Genomic DNA, 21,727 nt, shown 5'->3' with positions numbered 1-21,727 from the left:
TATTTTGGGGGAAAAATAAAGATCTGAAAGTGCAGTAGGAATTAATAAGGAGCAGGAAAGGAGAGGAGGAGACAGAAGAGGAAAAAAAGCACATCAGGCAGGGTAGATTCTGACAAAGCACAATATATGCATGTATGAAGATCGTTAATCTACACATTTAATGAGTTAGTAATTATAATCTTTTAGGGGTACATGATAAGGTTTCACTGTGTAGCTCAGGCTAGCCTTGAACTTCCAGAAATCCTTCTGCCTCAGCTTCCAAGTGCTTAGGTTACAGGCATCTGCCACCACACCCACCTGGCAGTAATTGTAATCTTAAAAAAGACTAACGCTCCTGTTTAACAGTATTGTATTATAGACTGAAAAAACATTTCTACTAAAAAAAGGTTTGGGATGCAGTTCAGTGATAAGATGCATGTTTCCCATGTTTAAAAAGAAAGCCTAACACTAAATATAAAGCTATCAAATATTTCTGTACAACCATGTTCTCTCAGTCAGGTACAGTGGTACATACCTGTAATGTTAGCTACCTGGAGACTAAGACAGGAAGATCAAAAAAAGGCTAGCAGAGCACCTTGATCAGAACCTGTTTGTTTGAAATAGAAGGGGCTGGGGACACAGTTCAGTTGCGGAGCGTTTCCTAGCACGCTGTCAGCCCCATATTTGGCAGGTAGGGGTGCAACTCAGAAGTGCAGTGCCTGCTCAGCATGCATGAGGGCCTGCCTGGGTTCCGGTCCCAGCAATAAAAATACTGATGCGAGAATGGTTTTGACATGCAGGACTGATTACAAAATTTGAATTAAGAAAAAAAGGAATAAAAATAAAACATCCAAATGTTAATATTATGATCTTAAATCACAGAGATAATACACAATCCAAAGCCCAAAAACCAAACAGGCTTATTGCAATCTTTCTGCCTCTGCACCTGAGCAGCACAGGCCACCGTGGCCGGCAGCATTATTTTTAGTGAAGAATGTCTTCCAAGAAAATACAAAAGTAGGAAAAATTTTTGTGTTCACATGAGATGTTTATAACAAGTATTTATGAAAATCTTGTGCAGATGGCACAAACCTTGTTAAGTAATTTTATCTTTATCTTAAATATTGGATATAGTGCCTTAGAATTTATCACTGCATGTTTTTTCTAGTATGATTTCAAATACCTTTATATATTCTATTATTCCAGTATATAATCATGAGCAAATACACAATGATCATATCTACATTGTAATTCAAAATAAACTGGACAGATAATCTAAACATAAACTATTTTCCAAGTATACTTTCATGTAGTTCACCATCTACCTCAAATTCTATATACTAATTAATGCAGTCTAATTTGGGATTTACTATTACCTTGTTTTAAAATCCTGTATTGTGCTCATTGTTTTATTTCCACTGGTTCTATTCTGTTTGATTTTACTATGTATGATGGTATGGGCAGCTATTTTAAAGAAAACAAGAGACATTATGATAACCACTGTTGATGCCCTATTATCTTGTTTTGAAATCCTGTATCACTTACACTGTTTTGTTTTGACTGTATTGCTTTATTTTGCTTGGTTTTATTCTCTTTAAAATAAAAAATTATAATGCAGCCTAACTCCTATGTGCAGTATCTTGACATAAAAAAAAAAAAAAAAACCACTGGCCCTGAATCAAAACCAGCAGCTTCCTGACGCTGAAGCAGGAGCCTAAAGAGATGTCTTACTATGGTCTGTGGCCATTTCAGAATTTGGACAGTGAAATGGTCAATTCATTAGAAAGGAGCCCACAGCCTCCCGGCCCCTCCTGCGTCGCTCGGCCTCGGGGTCCTCCCGGCTTTCCTGCCGTCATGGCTGACAAGGAAGCAGCCTTTGACGACGCAGTGGAAGACCGTGTGATCAACGAGGAGTACAAGATATGGAAAAAGAACACGCCTTTTCTTTATGATTTGGTGATGACCCATGCTCTGGAGTGGCCCAGCCTAACAGCACAGTGGCTTCCAGATGTAACCAGACCAGAAGGGAAGGATTTCAGTATTCATCGACTTGTCCTGGGGTGACACACATCAGATGAACAAAACCACCTTGTGATAGCCAGCGTACAGCTCCCTAATGATGATGCCCAGTTTGATGCATCACACTACGACAGTGAGAAAGAAGAATTTGGAGGTTTTGGCTATTAGTGGAAAGATTGAAATAGAAATCAAGATCAACCACGAAGGAGAAGTAAACAGGGCCCGTTATATGCCCCAGAACCCTTGCATTATTGCCACAAAGACTCCATCCAGTGATGTTCTTGTTTTTGACTATATAAAGCATCCTTCTAAACCAGACACCTCTGGAGAGTGCAACCCAGACTTGCGTCTCCGTGGACATCAGAAAGAAGGCTACGGGCTTTCTTGGAACCCAAATCTTAGTGGGCACTTACTGAGTGCTTCAGATGACCATACCATCTGCCTATGGGACATCAGTGCTCTTCCAAAGGAAGGAAAAGTGGTGGATGCGAAGACCATCTTTACAGGGCATACAGCAGTAGTAGAAGATGTTTCCTGGCATCTGCTCCATGAGTCTCTGTTTGGGTCAGTTGCTGATGACCAGAAACTTATGATTTGGGATACTCGATCAAACAACACTTTCAAACCAAGCCATTCCAGTTGATGCTCACACTGCAAAAGTGAACTGCCAGGGGCTGGGGATTTAGCTCAGCGGCATAAGCGCCTGCCTTGCAAGCAGGCAGTCGTGAGTTCGATCCCCGGTACCGATAAAAAGGAAAAAGAAAAAAAAAAAAATTAAAAAAATTAAAAAAAAAAAAAGTGAACTGCCTGTCTTTCAATCCTTACAGTGAATTCATTCTTGCCACAGGGTCAGCTGACAAGACTGTTGCTTTGTGGGATCTAAGAAATCTGAAACTTAAGTTGCATTCCTTTGAATCACATAAGGATGAAATATTTCAGGTTCAGTGGTCACCTCACAATGAGACTATCCTGGCTTCCAGTGGTACTGATCGCAGACTGAATGTTTGGGATTTAAGTAAAATTGGAGAAGAGCAGTCTCCAGAAGATGCAGAAGATGGACCACCTGAATTGTTGTTTATTCATGGTGGTCACACTGCTAAGATATCTGATTTCTCCTGGAATCCCAATGAACCTTGGGTGCTTTGTTCTGTATCAGAAGACAATATCATGCCAGTGTGGCAGATGGCAGAGAACATTTATAATGATGAAGACCCTGATGGAAGTGTGGATCCAGAAGGACAAGGATCCTAGATATTTCTGCACTCATGATTTTAGACTCCCTTTTTTCCTCTCAACCCTGAGATTGATTTAACACTGGTTTTGAGACATACAGACTTTATTCAGCTATCCCTCCATAACAGATACCACCAATAATACTATTAGCCCCAAAAGTGGGTGTTTTCTAAATATTAACTGGGGTACTTGATTCAGCAAAGCCACAAACTTATTTAAATTTTCTTTAGGAATTTTCTAGCAACAAACCCAGGTCTAAAGTAGCTTTGAAAAGGGGAATATAATGTGTGATTATTTTTCTTTTAAAGCTGTATCACCAAGTTTTTCAGACTTGTTTCAGTAAAGGTTAGAGTGAATAAGGAATAGAGCCAAGTGACGGTAGGTGTCTGAGCCATGAAGTATAAGTACTGCAGGACGTCATTTTTATTTAGGAATTAGGGGAGAATCAAGTCATAGATTCATATTCTAAGTCATACCTGACTTTCCAGGATGCATATTTTCTTATGTAGACCAGTCTCCTCTTGGTTTCTTCAGTTAAGTCAAAGCTACATGTTCCTCTTTTCCCATATATTTTTGCTTGTTAGTGTATTTCTTGAGCTGTTTTCATATTATTCCTTTCCTTTCTGTGAAATGGTTTTTGTTGATTTTATGTTGTTTTAACTTGGGACCACCAAGTTGTAAAGATGTATGTTTTTACCTGACAGTTACGCCTCAGGTGGATCGTCAAGTTGAGAAGGGTGATATGATAGCTTGTATTTGTTTTTAAAATTAAATTAATCCTTGATAAGAGTTGCTTTTTTTTTTTTAAGGAGTAATTAATTAGTCCTTGACCACTAGTTTGATACCATCTCCATTTCAGGTGACCTGTTTCACCAGCAGGCCTGTTACTCTCCATGACTAACTGTGTAAGTGCTTATGATGGAATAAATTGCTTTTCTACATTAAAAAAAAAAATTCATTAGAAAGAAACAGCTTGAAGCAAACCCCCCCCTCAACCCCCATGAGCGGCTGTGAGTGTGGCAGGCTACGCACGGTGGCCCAGGACGGGAGCCACCAGCGTTTACTGGGACCTGCGCCACACTGGGACCTGGACTGCAGGGAAACCAGGCAACCCCTCCCCCCTTGCCTGTTTTATTTTGTTGAGCTTCAGTATACATGAAGGTGTGGACAGCTATTTTGAGGAGAACGAGAAACTACGACAGCCATTAGTGACTTCCCTATTGTCTGGTTTTGAAGGCCTAAAATGCCTTCCTCGTTCTGTTCGGATCAGTTTTATACTATGTTGTTTTGTATGAATTCTCTGTATGCAAAGACATGGACAACTATGTGGAAGAAAACAAGAGACAATATGATAGATAGTGAAGATCCCAGGTCATCTAGCTTTGAAATTTATGTCTCTTATATTGCTTTCTTATGCACTGTTTTGTTCTGTTTTGTGTTTAATTTTCCCCCCTTTAAAATAAATAAATAAATAAAAATACAGCAAGCCTTTGCAACACTAAAAAACAAAAAGAATAAACAGGCTCAGGGTTCTGTGAGATCCCTTGGAGTTCTGCTATTACTGTGTTTGTATTTGTATCTTCCCCTCTGAAGAACATCCATAGCTTTCATAAAATTCTAGCAGCAGTTCCCCTAGCATGTGCAAGGCCTAGGTTCAATCTAAGGCACTGAGGGGAATAAAGATCATCAAATTCCAAAAGGAAATTTGGACCCTAAAATAAATCTCTACGTAGCACAATTAAGATTACTTTTTTTTGGCCAGGGATTTAGCTCAGCAGCTCAAGCACTTGCCTTGGTTGTGAGTTCAATCCCCAGTACCAAAAAATGGGGTTACTTTTTTCAACCAGGCATGGTGGTACACACCTGTAATCCCACCACTTAGGAGGCTGAGGCAGGAGGACTGCTGTAAATTCAAGGCCAGTCTGTGCTACAAAGTGAGTTTCAAGGCCATCCTGAACTGCACAATGAAACCCTGTTTCAAAAAGCAGGGGGCTTTTCCAGAATTTTTTCCAGAAAAAAATCCTCTCTTTAGTAAGGAATGGTGGCACACATCAGTAATCCCAGATGCTCAGGAGAATCAGGGAAGTTTGAAGCTTTTTAAGCAACGTGGCAATACCTTCTCTCAAAAGAAAAAGAAAAAAAAAAAAAAAAAAAACACTCAGTGGTAGCGCGTTCCTGAATTCAACCTCCAAGATCACAAGGGGGAAAAAAAGTAAAAGATTACTTTTTTCTGCTTTACTTTATGTACATATGTATTTATTTACTTTTGCTGCTTTACTTTACTATTTTTAAAAGCAACATATATCCCTAGAGGAGCAGAGGTATTATTTGGTAAAAGTACTTATATTTCACAAAAATAAATGATTAACCTCTAATTTAACAAGTTTAAAAAACCTAAATCTCTTAAGTGTTTCCTTAAAACATTCCCATCATCTGGAAGCATAACAGTTTCAGGGTGTAAGAAACCAACTCTTATCCACATGGCAGAAACAAGAGTTCATATAATGTCCAACCTCCAAAATGGAATAAGGATAGGAAACCAAGGCTGACCATGTGTTCTACAAATATAATGCATTACTACAAAGGAAGCCAATAAAAAGATTCAAGTGGGTTCCAAATCCTACTGCTGTTAGGCTATCTCTGAAAAGATTTCCAATGAAACGAACTAAACTAAACCAAACATTAAAAAATTGAAGTTGGCGCTGGGGATTTAGCTTGGGACTGGGGATTTAGCTCAGTGGCACAAGTGCCTGCCTGGCAAGCGTGAGGTCCTGAGTTCAATCCTCAGTACAAAAAAAACTGAAGCTGGAGCCTGGAATGGTGTACACAGCTATGATCCCAGCACATATAAGGCTAAGGCAGGACGACCGTGTTTTGAAAGCCAGCCTGGACCAAAAAAGGAGGCTGCATAGCAATCACAGACCCTAAATAGAATGATGTTGCATCTCTCTAACCGATGATTATTAGGCAGAAATAAGGGCCCATGAATAATAAATAAATAAATAAATAAGGCTGATTTAAAATATATCCAACTTTAAATTTTCAGTAATTTGGCTCTACTTTTCCTGCCAATCATTAACAAAGTAGCTCAAAAAAAAAATCACTGATTGAAAAACTTAAATATATGCGCAAAAACCAGAAAATGTTCAAGTAATGAAACAGTAAATCCACAAAATTATTCCTTAAAATTACTTTTTAAACTCTCCCCCCAAAAAATCTTGGGCCAAAAAGAAAACCACACATGGCCCAGAAACAATTTATTATATGCAAATACATCGCTGACTCACTTAAGACTACCTGTTTTTCTTAAATCAATTTGAAGAAGTATCTAAGTATGTACTACAGTTCACTGCCTAGCAAGTTATCTAGCACATGTCAGTGGTATGACTACTTACATATACAACGTCCTCAACTGATTTTCTTCCTGGGTAAGGTAACCCAATTCCATTAACTCTCAAACATGATTCTCAGGAACCCTTTATGGACTTATCCTTATTAAAATGCCATTTTCTCCTCGGACCCATTACCAATACTTTTTAAAGGTAGAGATCACTTTGAGAGTTTGATGACATCTACAAGGACCCTTTTCAGAACAAGGCATAATTTCCACTAGTACACATCCAGACTCCACTACAATGTCTAATGTAAATCTGTGTTCTTACCAACTTAATCTACTATGTAACTTTTTTTTGTTTGTTTGTTTTTTGGTGGTATTGGGGATTGAGCCCAGGGTCTCCCACATCTTAGAGAACAATGTACCATTGCATTACACCGTTGGCCCTTTTAATTGTATTTTGATACAGATCTTGCTAAATTGTCCAGGATTGCCTTGAACTTGTGATCCTCCTCAGTCTCCAGGGAAGCTGGGATTGCAGGTAACACCAATGCACATGGCTCTGTTCAACATTTTTGTGAGAAAAGATGCATTCCATCTTCCATTCTCAATCCACCAGGAGGTGGGAACCAACACCAGCACAAAACCAGTAAGCACTTTCCAGGACTGTGATGCAATTTTGCAGTATAGTGCTTGCCAACCATGCATCAGGCCCCAGCCCAGCACCACCCAAACAACACAAAACAAGGTGAAAGAAAAACATTTTCCATCATCTTAGCCACAGCAACTGGTTTAGAAATGGGCAGAAGATTCAAGGCAAGGCAAAACAAGATGAGGTTTTGTTCTCTTTCACCCCAGCAACCACTGAATTTAAACCTAATCATAATAAGGCTGAAGCTAACAGCTTTCTTGGGCCATTGAGAACCAACATCCTAAAAACAAACAAAAAGAAAATAAATCTTCTTTTGTTTTTGTCTTTTCTTTTTCCTTTTTTTAAGACAGGGTTTCTACTATTCATTAGACTGGCCTTGAACTCACTTTGTAGCCTAAACTGGCCTCAAATTCACAGCAATCCTCCTGCCACAGCCTCAGTGCTGGGATTACAGGTATACATAACCACGCCCATCCAAGAAACTAAATCCTGATAATGCTTTTTAAACACTGAATTCAACCATATCTAACATTCTTCTCTAAGACCTTTCAGTGACCAATAAATACCCTTTTCTTCTATCACTTTGGAATAGGCTGTTTTTGGCATACGTTTTCTATCACTTTTCAAACACTTCTGAGATAGACCCTGCCATCAGGAGCCACACAGAGGCAGGAAACCCAAGCTACTGCCGCCTAGGTAGCGTACCCCTTTTGTTCCTGCTCAAGGGGCAGGGGGTGGGGCAGAAACACCTAGTTTGTGAAAGGGTTGCTGGCCCGTACCGGACACTTTAGCCAGGAAAAGCCTCAGCTGGAATTAGGGAGCTCCTGTCTCCCCCGCCCCTAGGGATTTACCTGTAACCCTATACCCCTGCCCTTAGTAAACCTACCTCTGGCGCCAAACGTGTGCCAATGGGCTACCTGTGCATCCCTAATACCCCCTAGGTTCCACCCCAGACCGAGGCTACTTATGTGCCTCACTCCACGTGTTCGAGAGACAGTGTTCCAGAGAGAGATCACCGGCCCTGGGGTGGAGATGCTGCGCCCCGGGGGCCGGGGGGAGGGGTGTCTCTCTCCCCGCATTCCCAAAATAAAGGTTACTTATATTTTATACTTCTTATCTTTTCAGCCACCACTGCCGACCACTCCTTCCCCCTCTTCTTCCCTTTCTCAGACCTAACAGTTTGTATACCAGGTGGTGAGGCTGTGATAGACCTTGCCAAGGCCGCCAGCAGTGAGAGCCAGCTGGCCCCCGAACTCTTGCTGGCCTCTCGTTCCTTCTCCACACTATCCTTGGCCTTGTTATGAGAGAAGTTACCCACAGTCAGGAATTCAAGAAGAAAGAACTCTAGTTCTATCTCAGTCTCTTAAAAGGCTGTAGTCAAATGTGTGTAAGGACTACATTCATCTGAAGACTTCACTGGAGAATGGAGAATCTAATTTCAAGGGTTTAGTTAAGCCGCCCAGGAAAGGCCTCAAACCTGTGATCCTTATGCTTCAGTATCTCAAGCAGCTGGGATTCCAGGTAAACAAAAATTCTGCCAAAACTCTGTGTGCTACCATGAGCCAGAGGCAACCGTGCAGGACAGGACCAAGAAGCCAACCTTGTTCTTCTGTGAACACAGAAGCAGCCATGCTGGTTGGGAGGAAAACCAAGAAGCCAACCCACGCCTTCCCATGAGCCAGTCAGCACACAGCCCAAGAAATAAGAAGAGCAACACAAACCCAAGTAAGCAACTGACTGATTTGGAGGAACACAGGCAAAGATGATAGTAATTGAAGTAAAAAAAAAACAACTGAATACTTGTATTGTTTGACTGACTTTGCAAGCCTAAAGCCAGTAGTCTGATCATTGATTTAGAGGATAATATACAACATAGCAACTATGGGGATTTCTTTCTGTCTTGTTTTTGGTTTTTTGTTTGTTTGTTTTTGGTACCCAGCATAGAACTCACGAGCATGCACTTACAAAGCAGGTGCTTATGCCACTGAGCTAAATTCCCAGTCCTTCTGCCTTGTTTTTGAAATTCAATGTTGTTCTCACTGTTTCGTTCAAAACAAAACCTTCTAAGCTAAAGGCCATTCCTAGAATAACATTAAGAACTCCTGGAATAATGAAAAATCTATATTCTGAATCCATACATAGATGATAACAGTAAAATTAATTATGGTGAACAGGATGGCAATAATAAGAGTATGTCAAAAAAAAAAAAAAAGCTTTTGACCTTGGAAAACCAAAATGAAACAAAAAATCTCAGATACATTTTATTTTCTGGTAAACTATTAGAATGATATGATGAAATATTCTCAGAAACAAGAAATGTCTGGAAGCTATTACCATATATAAAAACAAAATCTATGCTTCTACATTCTTGCTCAAAATAACCAAGCCCATGCTAGGGATATAGCTTAGCAGCAGAGTGCCTGCCTGGCAAGTACAAGGTCCTGAGTTCAATTCTCAGTACAAAAACAAACAAAATAACCAAGTGCAGATAAAGGTCTACTTTTCCCAAATGGTCAGCTCTTAGCCATAAGGACATCCCTTCTCAAGTACTCACTGTGCACAACTCAGTAAACTGTTTTTGACTTTTTACTGTTCCTAGTTATCTTATTCCCATACAATGAAATGCACTTAGTGCGGCAAAACAGCCAATGTTTTATTCAAGAGAAAACTGGAAGGAAGCCTTTTGAAGAGAATAGCAACTAAGCAGATTTAAAGTTCCTGAATTTTACCTTCTTTTCTGAAGAAAACTGAACTTTCTCTGAATAGTTAACACTGTCCCCACTCTCATGGTCCCCCAAGAAGTACAATTTCTATTTAAAGCTCTAATTTTAATGTAGAATAAAATATCACCCTCCTCCCTTTCAACTGCTTAGCATGGTTTAAGAGAAACAAAATGCAAGCACTGTAAAAAAGAGAACACTACGAAACAGTGAGGGAAGGCTGCACAACAGAATGAAGGGAAAGAAAATACAACTTTTACATGAACAGGTTCCTGACTTTCACCACGATGACCGCCTAACACCAGGACTCCTTGCTCTCGCTGCTGCCCTTCCTGGATCCAGTGAACTGTGTCCCAATTCATGCAAGAAACAAGAGGCAACCATTCCTTCATAATTTGTACACAGAGCATTCGTTATTTATTCAAGATCAGTGACCATGTTACATAGTAATGACTCCACAAACTAAAACAAGGTCAAACGGGGGTGGAACTAGAAAAAAGTATACTGAACTATTTATTAATGATCCTTGCTGAAATATCAGTGAGCACAGAACCGGGCTGATTCTTCTTTCTCACCCTTGCTCCAAATTCCTATCACATGTAAGTAATATTTTGACATATTTCTTTTTTATTTTTATAGTCAAAGCTTGTCTTTCATAGATTCAACACTCTCTTTTTTCTAAAGACTGACACAAAACTCAGATATATGTGAAAAAATATTGCAAATATGAATTAAAAGTGACAGAATTGTATGCAGCAGTGTGCATACACCACATACACGCATGCACACCTGCACCAACACATTCATAAAGTCTGAAGAAAAACCACAGAAAAAAGCTAGAAAACACATCACAGAGTTTTAACACATCAATGAGAAAAACTCATTCAAAGAAAAAACTGGCAAAGGATATAAAAGAAGTCAGAAAAGCAAAAACATAAGTGGCCAATTAATATGTAAAAAAAGATGTTCAATCGCAGCCAAAAACCGTAAGTTCAGAACTCAAAATCAAACCTACTGCTTAATATTTTTTTCTACATTAGGGTGTTTAAACATTAGGGTGTTTGGGGGCTGGGGGTTTAGCTCAGCGGCATAAGCACCTGCCTTGCAAGCAGGCGGTCGTGAGTTCGACCCCCGGTACCGATAAAAATGAAAAAGACAAAAAAAAAAAAAAAAAAAAAAAAAACATTAGGGTGTTTAAACTCACAACTGCCTGCTTGCAAGGCAGGCGCTTATGCCGCTGAGCTAAATCCCCAGCCCCCCAGATGTTGAGTTTTAATAATTGCTTTTTTTTGACGTGAGATAATCATATAATTCCTATTTGTCAAGGTATCACCAAGTTTTATAACCAAATTCCAAAATGTCTTAAAATTAGTCTTACATGATACAACTATTTCTGTAGTAGCTCAACTTCTAGTCAGTAGGTCTTTTCTTTAAATAATTAAAGAAACTAGGCTCTTTCCATGGAACTTTCTGCAATCAATCTGAAAAGAGCACAAGGAAAATCACACCATATTCTTTAATATTTTAGCCAGGAAGTGACATCTATTACTTGCTCAAACTCTACTGAAAAAGAAAATAGTCATTGGACACTACTTAGACACAGAGGGTCCAGGAAATACTATCTTCGAGGTGGCTATACATACCATCTCTAAATCTACTTTTTCAACTTTGACCTAGTAATTTAATGAATTAATAACTTCTTTTTTTGTTTTAGTAATTTCTTTTTTTTAATTAGTAAATTTTTTTTTTTTTTTTGGACCAGGAATTAGCTCAGGACCTTGTGCTTGCTGGACACTGAGCTATATCCCCAATCCTAAATTAGTAATTTCATAATAACAAAGCCCTTTTGCATCCCAGACTACATTGTGATTAATAACAGAACATTTTAGTATTCTTCTGGACTTACAACTTAACTAGACATACGCTTAGTGAAAGTAACTGATTTCTTTTTGTCCTGACCTTATTTGGTTTGGTATAATTTACCAAGCATTACTTCTGCTAAATACATGGTATTCAGTATTTTAATAAAATTGATTGGGCTGGGGATTTAGCTCAATAGCATAAACACCTGCCTGGCACTTGTGAGGTCATGAGTTCAATCCCAGCACCACAAAAATAAAATAAAATTGATTTACATACCAGACGAGAAGCCATGCAAGTTCAATAAGACTAACCCAACAGACAGAGATCCTAGTTGCTCATTTCAAAATTTTTTTAGAAATGCAGCATAAAGAATACTGAACAAACCAGGAAGCAGTGTACTCTAAGTGAAGGGTAAGTAAGACTTAAAATCAAGCCAGGGATTTAGCTCAGTGGCATAAGCGTCTGCCTGGGGGCAAGCACATGAGTTCAAGCACCAGTACCCAAAAAAAAAAAAAAAACTTAAAATCAAAATGCCATAGTTTTTCCAAAGCCTTTGAGGGAATTTTTACATTTCACTATCCTTATCAGGCAGGAAGGATGGCACCCCAGGTAAATTATCCAGAATAATCTAATCTAGAATCACTTCAGAACCTCACTGGCTCCCTTGAAGAGCATTTAGCAAAAAAAGAGCTGGGGAGTAAATAACGATGGGAAGAAAGCACTGTAGAAGCCACCAAGAATTCCAGGGACAAGGCTGACTCCAGTGCGAGCCTGTTAGCTCCCTTTACCTCTTACATCTGTTTGTCAATCACGCTACTCCAGCTACCCTGTTCTCTCCCACTATTCCTACACCAGAACAGGCACCTTCCTGCCCAAGAGTCTTTGCACAGACTGCTTTTTTCACGTAGACTGTGCTTTTTCTGGATATACGCAAAGGTTGATCTGAAGAGGCCAGACACTGGAAGTGTGACCTGGAAGGGTATATTTCCCTCCTCTGTTCCATCCCTCTGTTCTGTGCACACAATGATATCAAGAGTGTACTCGCTGCCAGGCCCTCCTCCTGCATTTCTGTGGACTGAAGCCATGACCTGAAATTTCTCAAAAGGCAAGCCTATTAATCTCTTATCCTTTAAGATGTGGTTGTCAGGTATTGTGTTTCAGAGACAAGGAAAGTGACTAAAACACAACAAAGAGTACATAAAGGGAAATTTAGGACACTAAATGTATATATTAGTAACAAAAGATCTTTTTTAAAAAAAATCAATTAATAAAGCTTCTACTTTGAAAAACTCAAAAAATAAAAGTAAATTCAATCCAGAGTAAGCAAAAGTAAGTTATTAAAACATCAAGCAAATATCACTGAAACTAAAAACAGGAAATCAACACAGAAAAATCAGTAAAACCAAAAGATGCTTGTTTGAAAAGATTTAAAAAATAAGCCTGCAGACAAAGCAAAACAAGGCACAAATCAACAGCATTTAAATGAAAGAAATGTCAATACAGATCCTATGACTATTAAAAAAGAAATCAAGGAATTGTTAAAACAACTCTATGCCCATACAACTGATAATGCAGGAAAAATGTTTGATGTCTTGAAAGGAACAATCTGATAAAACTCATACCAAAAAACAGAGACCATCTAAATAGACCGATAGCTATTAAAGAAACAGAATCAATAATTAGTAACTCCCCAAATTAAAAACCATCAAGCTTAGAGGGGGGCAGTGGTACATTCTACCAAGCTGTTAAATAAGAAATTATACAAATTCTCTCCAATGTCTTCCAGAAGACGGAAGCAGAAGAAATAGTTCCTTATTTTATGAGGCCAGTATTAAAAGAGAAATCTATAGACCAGCTTTTTTGGGGAGATAGGGATTTGTCTGCTTACATTCTTTTGAGACAGGGTCTCACTATGCAGTTCAGACTGGCCTTGAACTCACTTTGTAGCCCAGGCTGGCCTCAGAAGTACATCAATCCTCCTGCCTCAGCCTCCCAAGTGCTGGGTTACAGGCAAGCACCACCATGCCCATCTTTACAGACTAGTATTTGTCATAAACATAGATGCAAAAATTCTCAACACAATCCAATACTGATTTGATTTATTCATCCAAGTAAATGTTTGCAGGCAGACCTGAGAAGAAAATAAATGAAACATACCTCTGCACTGGCAATAAGGTTAGTATTTTTCTCCCCTTGTAGCATCTCTTTCAATCTAACCTCAACAGTTCAAAAGCTGGGAATGCACATTAGCATGAACAAAGAGAACTTCATGAAAAGCCCTCAAGCACCCAAATGCTTAAAGACGGAGCAAAAATATTTTAATTTCTCTTTTTCTCTCATTCATCTATTTTCCTCTTTCCCTTTTTCCTTTCTTCTCTTTTGTTCACTCCTTTTTATTTTCCAATTCTTTTACACTCGACCTCAGAGTAATCTTGTGTGAAATACAGTAAGGTGTAAGCGGTGCCTAAACCTTTCACAGAGTGAAACCTTTCCCACACAGAAAGGCTACGCTGCCCCACCCACTCCCTACTCTGTTTCATCTCTGCATACAATCCAGAAAGGGCATGGCAGAGCTGAAGAAGTTACATACAATAAAGGCAGTCCCAGACTCCTGGTCAAACAAGTGAAATGGGGACCTCTACAGAACTGGCAAGTACCAGAGACATTCAGATGAAAAAAGGACTCAGCCCAAAATGGGAGTTGTGGGATGGGCTACAGTTCAGTGCTGCCAGGCAAGCACGAGGTTGTGAGTTCAATCCCCAGTACCAAAAGGAAAAAAAAAGGGGGGGGGGAATGACCTAAATTTATAATCCCTGCACTGTGCTACATAGCAAGTTCAAGGCAAGCCTGGACTACACAGTGAGATCCTGCCTCAAAAACAAATAACCTAGTAATCCCTACCTTAAAGCTATTTATGAGCTCCCAGGAAAACCTCTGAGCTAGCTGTGCATACACACACTGAACTTAACAGTATGGACAAACTCTAAGAACTGAACTATGGGATAGATCTGATCAACAGTCATTTTCTATAAAATGGTAAAAAGTAAATGTTTTATATTTGGTGACCCATATGGCCAGTCACAATTATTCAAATAAGACCATACAGAATGGAGCTGGGTGTGGTGACATACACCTGTAATTCCAGCACTGGGAGGCTAAGGAGAGATCCCAACAGTTCAAGGCCAGGCTCAACTACATAGCGAGACCCTGAGACTCCGTCTCAAAATAAGCAAATAAGGCCAAGGATATAGCTTAGCAGCACAAGCATCTACCTGGTAAGTACAAGGTCCTGAGTTCAATTCCTGGTATCCAAAAACAAAGATAAACCCTCTTGAAACAGACAGTCTCAGCAAAGATAAAAAGAAAATAAAAATTTTAGTACGAAAAGCAGAATAACCAAAATAATAATAAAACCTCATTGGATGGAATCAATAGCAGAAAAGTCTGTGATAATATGGAAACAGAGAACAGGTTGGGCACGGTGATGCTCACATATAATCCCAGCCTTGGCAGGCTGAGGCAGATTGCAATGAGTTGAGGCCAACCTGGGTTATTAAAGAATTCAAAGCTAGCCTGAACTACATAGAAGACCCTGTCTCAAAAGAAAGAGACAGACAGACACAGAGACAGAGAGAGATTAATGTCTAAAGAAAAAGTTAAAATTTTAAAGAGCGATGTTAGTCATCAAAGGAGTTATCAAGAAAGCAAAAATATTGACAGAACGGAAAAATATCTGCAAATGATGTATCTAATAAAGGACTTGAATAGAGAACACATAACAAACTATCAGAAACCAACAAAAGGTAACCTTTTTTTCTTTTCTTTTTGCAACAGGGTCTCACTATGGAATCCAGGCCACCCATAAACTCACTATGCACCCCAGACTGGCCTAGAACTCGTTAGCCTCCTGACTGCTGGGACTACAGGAATATAGCACCATGCCTGGCTATAATCCAATGCTTTTAAGTGGCCAAACTACATGAATAAATACATAAATGATCAGTAAGGACATAAAAAGATGCTCAAAACAGCATTAGTCATTAGAGAAATAAAAATCAAAACCACAATGAACTACTATCTCACATCTACTCAGAATGGCTACGATCAAAACAAAAAAGAATGGCCAGAGATCCGGCCATGGTGGGACTCAGGCAGCTTATTCACCTACCCTCTTGGTAAACGCCTGTGGCGTGGGCCAGGAAGAAAAATAACCGTTACCTGTGAGCCGACTGCCACGCGGCCTGAAAATCAAGCACCTTTCTTTCCCCTCGCCCCCCTCCATAGCTACTGGGGATAGATGTCTCAGCATCTCTTGGGAGGATGACCATATGCAGTACAGCAAATATGGGGGATTTCCTTCTATCTTCTGTTTGAAGGCAAAGGTTGTTTTCACTGTTTTGTTTTGTTATATTTCTTTTGCTCTATTCAGTACTCTCAATTGGTTTTATAATGTTCTATTTTTGGTTTGATTTTGCTATACCTAATTGACTGGACAACTATTATGAAGTTAAGGAGATATACCATAGTACCTAGTACTACTATCCCAGTATCCTACTGTGAAATCCTGTACCAATTTCACTGCATTGTTTCGATTGGCTTTGTTCTGTCTTGTGCTGTTGCATTTTTACTACTTTCAAAATAAAATTTAAAAAAAGAAGAAGAAGAATGTAAGTGTTAGCAAAGATATGATAAAATTAGACCCCTCAAACACGGAAGGTAGGAATGCAAAATTGTGTGGTTAGATGTTAAAGTTTGGCAATTTCTCAAAAAGCTAAACAGAGTCAGACTGGTGGCACACTCCTGTAATCCCAGCACTTGGGAAGCTGAGGCAGGAGAATTGTCTGCAAGTTTGAAACCAGTGTGGGCTACAAAGTGAGCCCAAGGCCAGCCTGAACTGCATGGCGAGACCCTGTCTCAAAAAGACAAAAAAAAAAAAGTAAACAGTTACCTTATGACCCAGGAATTCACTCCTGGACACACCCCAAAAAGAATTAAAAATATGTTGACAGGGGCTGGGGATTTAGCTCAGCGGCATAGGTGCCTGCCTTGCAAGCAGGCAGTTGTGAGTTCAATACCTGGTACCGATAAAAAGGAAACAGACAAAAAAAAAAAAAAAAAAAAAAAAAATGTTGACATACAAAGTTGTATAAAAACAGTCATAGAGTGTTTGTTTTTGTTTTTGGAGAAGCATTTTTCATAACTGTCAAAAAAGTAAAAATAACCCAAAGGTTCCCCAACTGATGAATAAAAGGTAATATATGCATATGATGCAGTATTATGTGGCTATAAAAAGAACCATGCTACAATACAGGTGAACTTTGAAAACATTATAGTAGGTGAAAGAAACCAGTCACAAAGGTCATGCACTGAATGATAGTACTTGTAATGTCCAGGATAAGTGAACTCATGGATATAAAAATAGCTGGGCTTGTTGGTAAGTGCCTGTAATGTCATCACTCAGGAGGCTGAGGCAGGAGGGTCACTCTAAGTTCAAGGCCAGTTTGAGCAACATAATGAACTCAGGGCCAGCCTACACTACACAGTAAGACAATGTCTCAAAAAAAATAAAATAAAATGGCAAAGTGGTCACCAATGCCTGTGGGGAGGGGAGAATAGGCTAGGACTGCTACTGGGTATCAAGTTGCTTCCTGGGTGGTAAAAATACTCTGGAATTAGATATTGTTAACAGTTGCGTCAAAACCCACTGAGCTCTACCCTTTTAAATTGTGAATCAAATAGAAATAATCAGAAGGGTCTGTTGGACAATACCAAAAAGTCTACCATTCATGTCATCAAAGGTCTAGAAAGAAATGGGAAAGAACAAAGACATAAATATTATTTCAAACCACATTATAGCTTAAAGTACACCCAAACATGGTAAAAGATATAAAGCTATAGATTCAAAAATCTCAGCAAACTCAAAACAAAAATGCAAAGAAACCAACAGACACACCATCATGAAACTGCTACAAACTAAAGATAAACAATAACCTTGTATGTAATCAGAGAAAAATTACACAGTGCATTTAAGGAAATGATCTCAATGACTCCATGGGTCTCACCACAGAGATTAGAAGGCAACCAGTGAATATTTTTAAAGTGCTGCGGGTGGAAAAGACTATAATCGTACAAATAAAATTCTGGCAAAAATGCTGAAGGAAACCAGACGTGGTGACACGCCTGTAATCCCAGCATTAGTGAGGGTGAGATAGCAGGATCACTACAAATTTGAGACCAGCCTGGTTTACAAAGTAAACTCAAAGCCAGTCTGAACTGCATAGAGACCCTGTCTCAAAATGACAGGATAAAAAACTGTGAAGGGCGGGAGCATGAAGGTGAAACGACGCTATTCTCTTATGGAAGCTTGCAGAGAAAAGTAGCAGAACAGGCTGGGAACTGCTATCCTTAGAAATGCCGGGGTGCAAGACTGGCACCTGGATGTCACCTGGGAATCTGAATACAGAGGAAGAAAGAATGGCTCCACTGTGGTATACGGTACACATCTGTCTTCCTTGTGGAATTTTAATACATACTAACCAGTCTTCCAATAAAGCCCTAGGCCTTGACTTCCCTGGCAAAAAACATTTCACACTGTCAGGATTCATCAGGTCACTTGAAACCTTGTGCCTGGTTTCCTCCAGACAGTCACCCACACACCTTTCCTCTTTGCTGAATTTGACTTGAATTCCTTTTACCGTAATAACGTAGCTGCCAGTGTTATATGCTGAGTCTCCTGAATCCTTCTCAGTAGATCTTGAGACCTGGACATGGTCATGGGGAAGTCCCACACAGAAAAATTAAGAAACTGCTGCCAGAAGACCCACATTAAGAGAAAAAAGTCTTTCAAACAGGAGGAAAATGGCACCAGAAGAAAAATGAAACAACAGGAATAAAAACAAAAGTAAAAGAAATCCTATGGTTTTGAAATATATAATGGTTAAAAGAAAAAATTATTGAATTTTCAGTGTGACTATATAGATTTCAGTCATAACTGCACATCAACAATGATTAATATAAACAGGTTAAGGAAAGGGGCCTTTACAGTGATAAGACAGCCAATCTATATGTAGGGGGAAAATACTGACGGGCTCCTGAAAAGACAAGTAGGGATACTATAATTCCTAGGGTGACACCTTAAAAAAAATACAAACACACAGTTATAAAAAAAGATAAATTAAAATGGATTATTGTACCCTAGATTGGTGGTATATTCCTGGAATCCCAGCACTCAGAAGACAAACAAAACTAGCCCAGACTGCACAGCAAGATCCTGCCTCAAAACAAAAAACAAAAACAACAGAACATCTGGTACAAAAAAACAGAAAAAAGAAAAAAAAAGAATATTTAAAATGTTCAAATAACCTCAAGGAGGTAAGGGAAAAATACTAAGCAATACAGGTTAGCTCAGTGGTGTAAGTGCTGAGCATGTATTCAATCCAACGTGTGCACATGTGCAAAATCATGCCCAGAAAACATTAAAATGGCAGGTCTAAATCCAAACGTATCAACAGTAACACTAAATGAATTAATATAACAGGTCAAAAATGACATCACTACCTAAAGGAAATTTGATGTACTACATAACACTGTATCATAAAAAGTGGACTTCAAACTAGGTGTGGTAGGACACACCTGTCATCCCAGCTACTCACGAAAACGAGGTAAGAGGACTGAGAAATGATAGTTCAAAGCCAGCAAGGACAATTTGGTAAAACCCTAATTCAAAGGTGTGGATGGGGGAGGGGTACTACACATCTGTAAGCCCAAAACAGGAAGCTGGTAAGAGGCCAGCCAGGTTACACAGTGACTTCAAGACTAGCCTGAAATACATAGCAATTCCCTGTCTCCAAACAATAAAAAACACAAACAAAAAGGATACAAAAGAGTCTTAAGTTCAAAACACAGAACATTACTAAGGACAATGAGGAAACTCCTAAGAGAGTCAAGCCATTAAGATTTAACAATCCTGAATATGTATATGCCTAATAGAGTTCACAAATACCTGAGTAGCAAAACCTGATAAAACTTAGGAGAACAGTACTGATAACCTCCAATTATAGCTGGAGACACTAGTACTTTTCTCTCTTCAATTGACAGGGTAACAAGAATAAAAAGGAACAGAATAGCCTGAACCAACTGGATCTGACATTTTCATAACATTCTACCAAACACAGGCAGAGCACACACCACTTTCACAGGTACAAGAAACACTCACCAAAATTGTACCTGTCCTTTTCTGTTGCTATAACAAAATTCCACAAGCTGGATAATTTATTTTAAAAAGTTTGAGCTGGGCATGGTAGCACACACCTGTAACCCCAGCACTCATGGTGAGGCAAGAGGATCACCCCTAGTTTGAGATCAGTCTGGGCTACACAGTGAGTACACAGCCAGCCTGAACTGCACAGCAAGATACTGTCTCAAATAAAAAATTAAAAAAGGAGAAAGTTTGTTACAGCACAGTTTTACAGGCTAAATGTTCACAATTAAGTGGCCCTATCAGCTCAGCCTTTGATAAAGAACCTTTTGTTGTATCACAATAGAAGAGAAATGTAAAATATCCTGTCACAGGCAGAAAGACCCACGTCCACTGGGTGGCCTTGCCCTTTTGAGGGTTGCATCCTCAAGGGCCTAACTAGCTGTACTAGATCTTACCTCTTAAAGCTTCTACCACCTCAACACCAGCACACTGACAACCAAGACTCCAGCACTTGAGCCTCTGAGAGACAACCACATGGAAACCAGGTGTGGTGGCATATGTGTATAACTCCAGCTACCTGGAAGACTAAGGCAGCAGAATTCCAATTTCAAGGCCAACCTGAGCAACTCAAGAGACCCTGTCTCAAAATAATAAAAAGGATTGGGGCCAGGGATTTGGCTCAGTGGCATAAGCGCCTGCCTGGCAAGTGTGAGGCCCTGAGTTCAATCCCCAGTAACGCAAAAAATAAATAAATAATAATAATAATAATAAAAAGGATTTCAGATGTAACTCTGTTCCTTGTTTAATTAACAGCAAACACACACACTCCCCAAACCATAGTGTGACATGTAGGGTTACATTCCTTTCCTTAAGTACAGAAAGACTGGTGGCTGCTAGAAGCTGGGAAAAATTGAGAACTAGTTGCTTAATGGGGCAGGAGGAGGTCTCCTTCAGGTTGATGAAAATGTTTTGGATTTAAACAGGGTTGATCACTACACTATTACACATTACACAACAATGTCAATGTACACTGTCACTGAATTATACACTTTAAAATGATAAATTTGGTGTTGGAGGTGTAGCCCAGTGGGAGATCATATACCTAGTACACATGAAGTGCTGGGTTCAATCTCCAGCAGCACAAAAACAAAATATAAAAAGTTAGTTTTAAGTTATGCCAATGGGTTCAATGAAAAATCTACAACTTTCACTTAAAAATGAAAACCTTAAAACTGAAGAGCAAAATAAGCCTATAAGGATATAATAAAGATATACAGACTAATGCAATCCCTGCTTTCAGGAGAAAGAATGGTGAGTTCAGGGCCAAACTGGGTTACATAGCAAGAGCCTGTTTCAAAAAAAATTAAAAGTCTCACCATATAACAAGATTTCCCCCAAGATCGCAAGGCCACATCAAATTAAAAATTTGTCCAATTTGATTTGAAAATCCATGTCACCCACCATTTTACCAGTCTAAAAAAGAAAAACCAAATGACCCTATCAACTCTCAAAAAGTATTTGAAAATATTCACCAACAACTCAAAATTTAAAAGCTTCCAGCAAACCAAAAGTAAAAGAGAAATTCCTCAACCTAATAATAGCTGTTTACCTCAACCCCACAAAATCGCTGAAGCTGACACATGCCCATAATACAACCTACTTAGAGCAGATAATCGTAACTTTTCAGGCCGACTAGGACACTTAACCAAGACCTTGTCTTTGTCTCA

The 21,727-nt window shown here is 39.2% G+C and overlaps 1 protein-coding gene and 2 pseudogenes across 2 annotated transcripts in view; 2 read left to right on the top strand and 1 right to left on the bottom strand.

Annotated features, from left to right (window-relative positions):
• Positions 1-21,727, bottom strand: part of Asxl2 (ASXL transcriptional regulator 2) — a 153,798-nt gene that overhangs the window by 123,078 nt on the left and 8,993 nt on the right. The gene's annotated exons all lie outside the window — the stretch shown is intronic.
• Positions 1,647-1,774, top strand: LOC111757794 (small nucleolar RNA SNORA2/SNORA34 family; annotated as a pseudogene).
• Positions 1,773-3,504, top strand: LOC100719985 (histone-binding protein RBBP4-like; annotated as a pseudogene).

Source organism: Cavia porcellus, unplaced genomic scaffold (genome assembly GCF_034190915.1).
Source record: "Cavia porcellus strain 051 isolate PalLab524CR breed Dunkin Hartley unplaced genomic scaffold, mCavPor4.1 scaffold_1, whole genome shotgun sequence".
NCBI lineage: Eukaryota > Metazoa > Chordata > Mammalia > Rodentia > Caviidae > Cavia > Cavia porcellus.
This window is presented reverse-complemented; position numbering and strand designations above follow the sequence as displayed.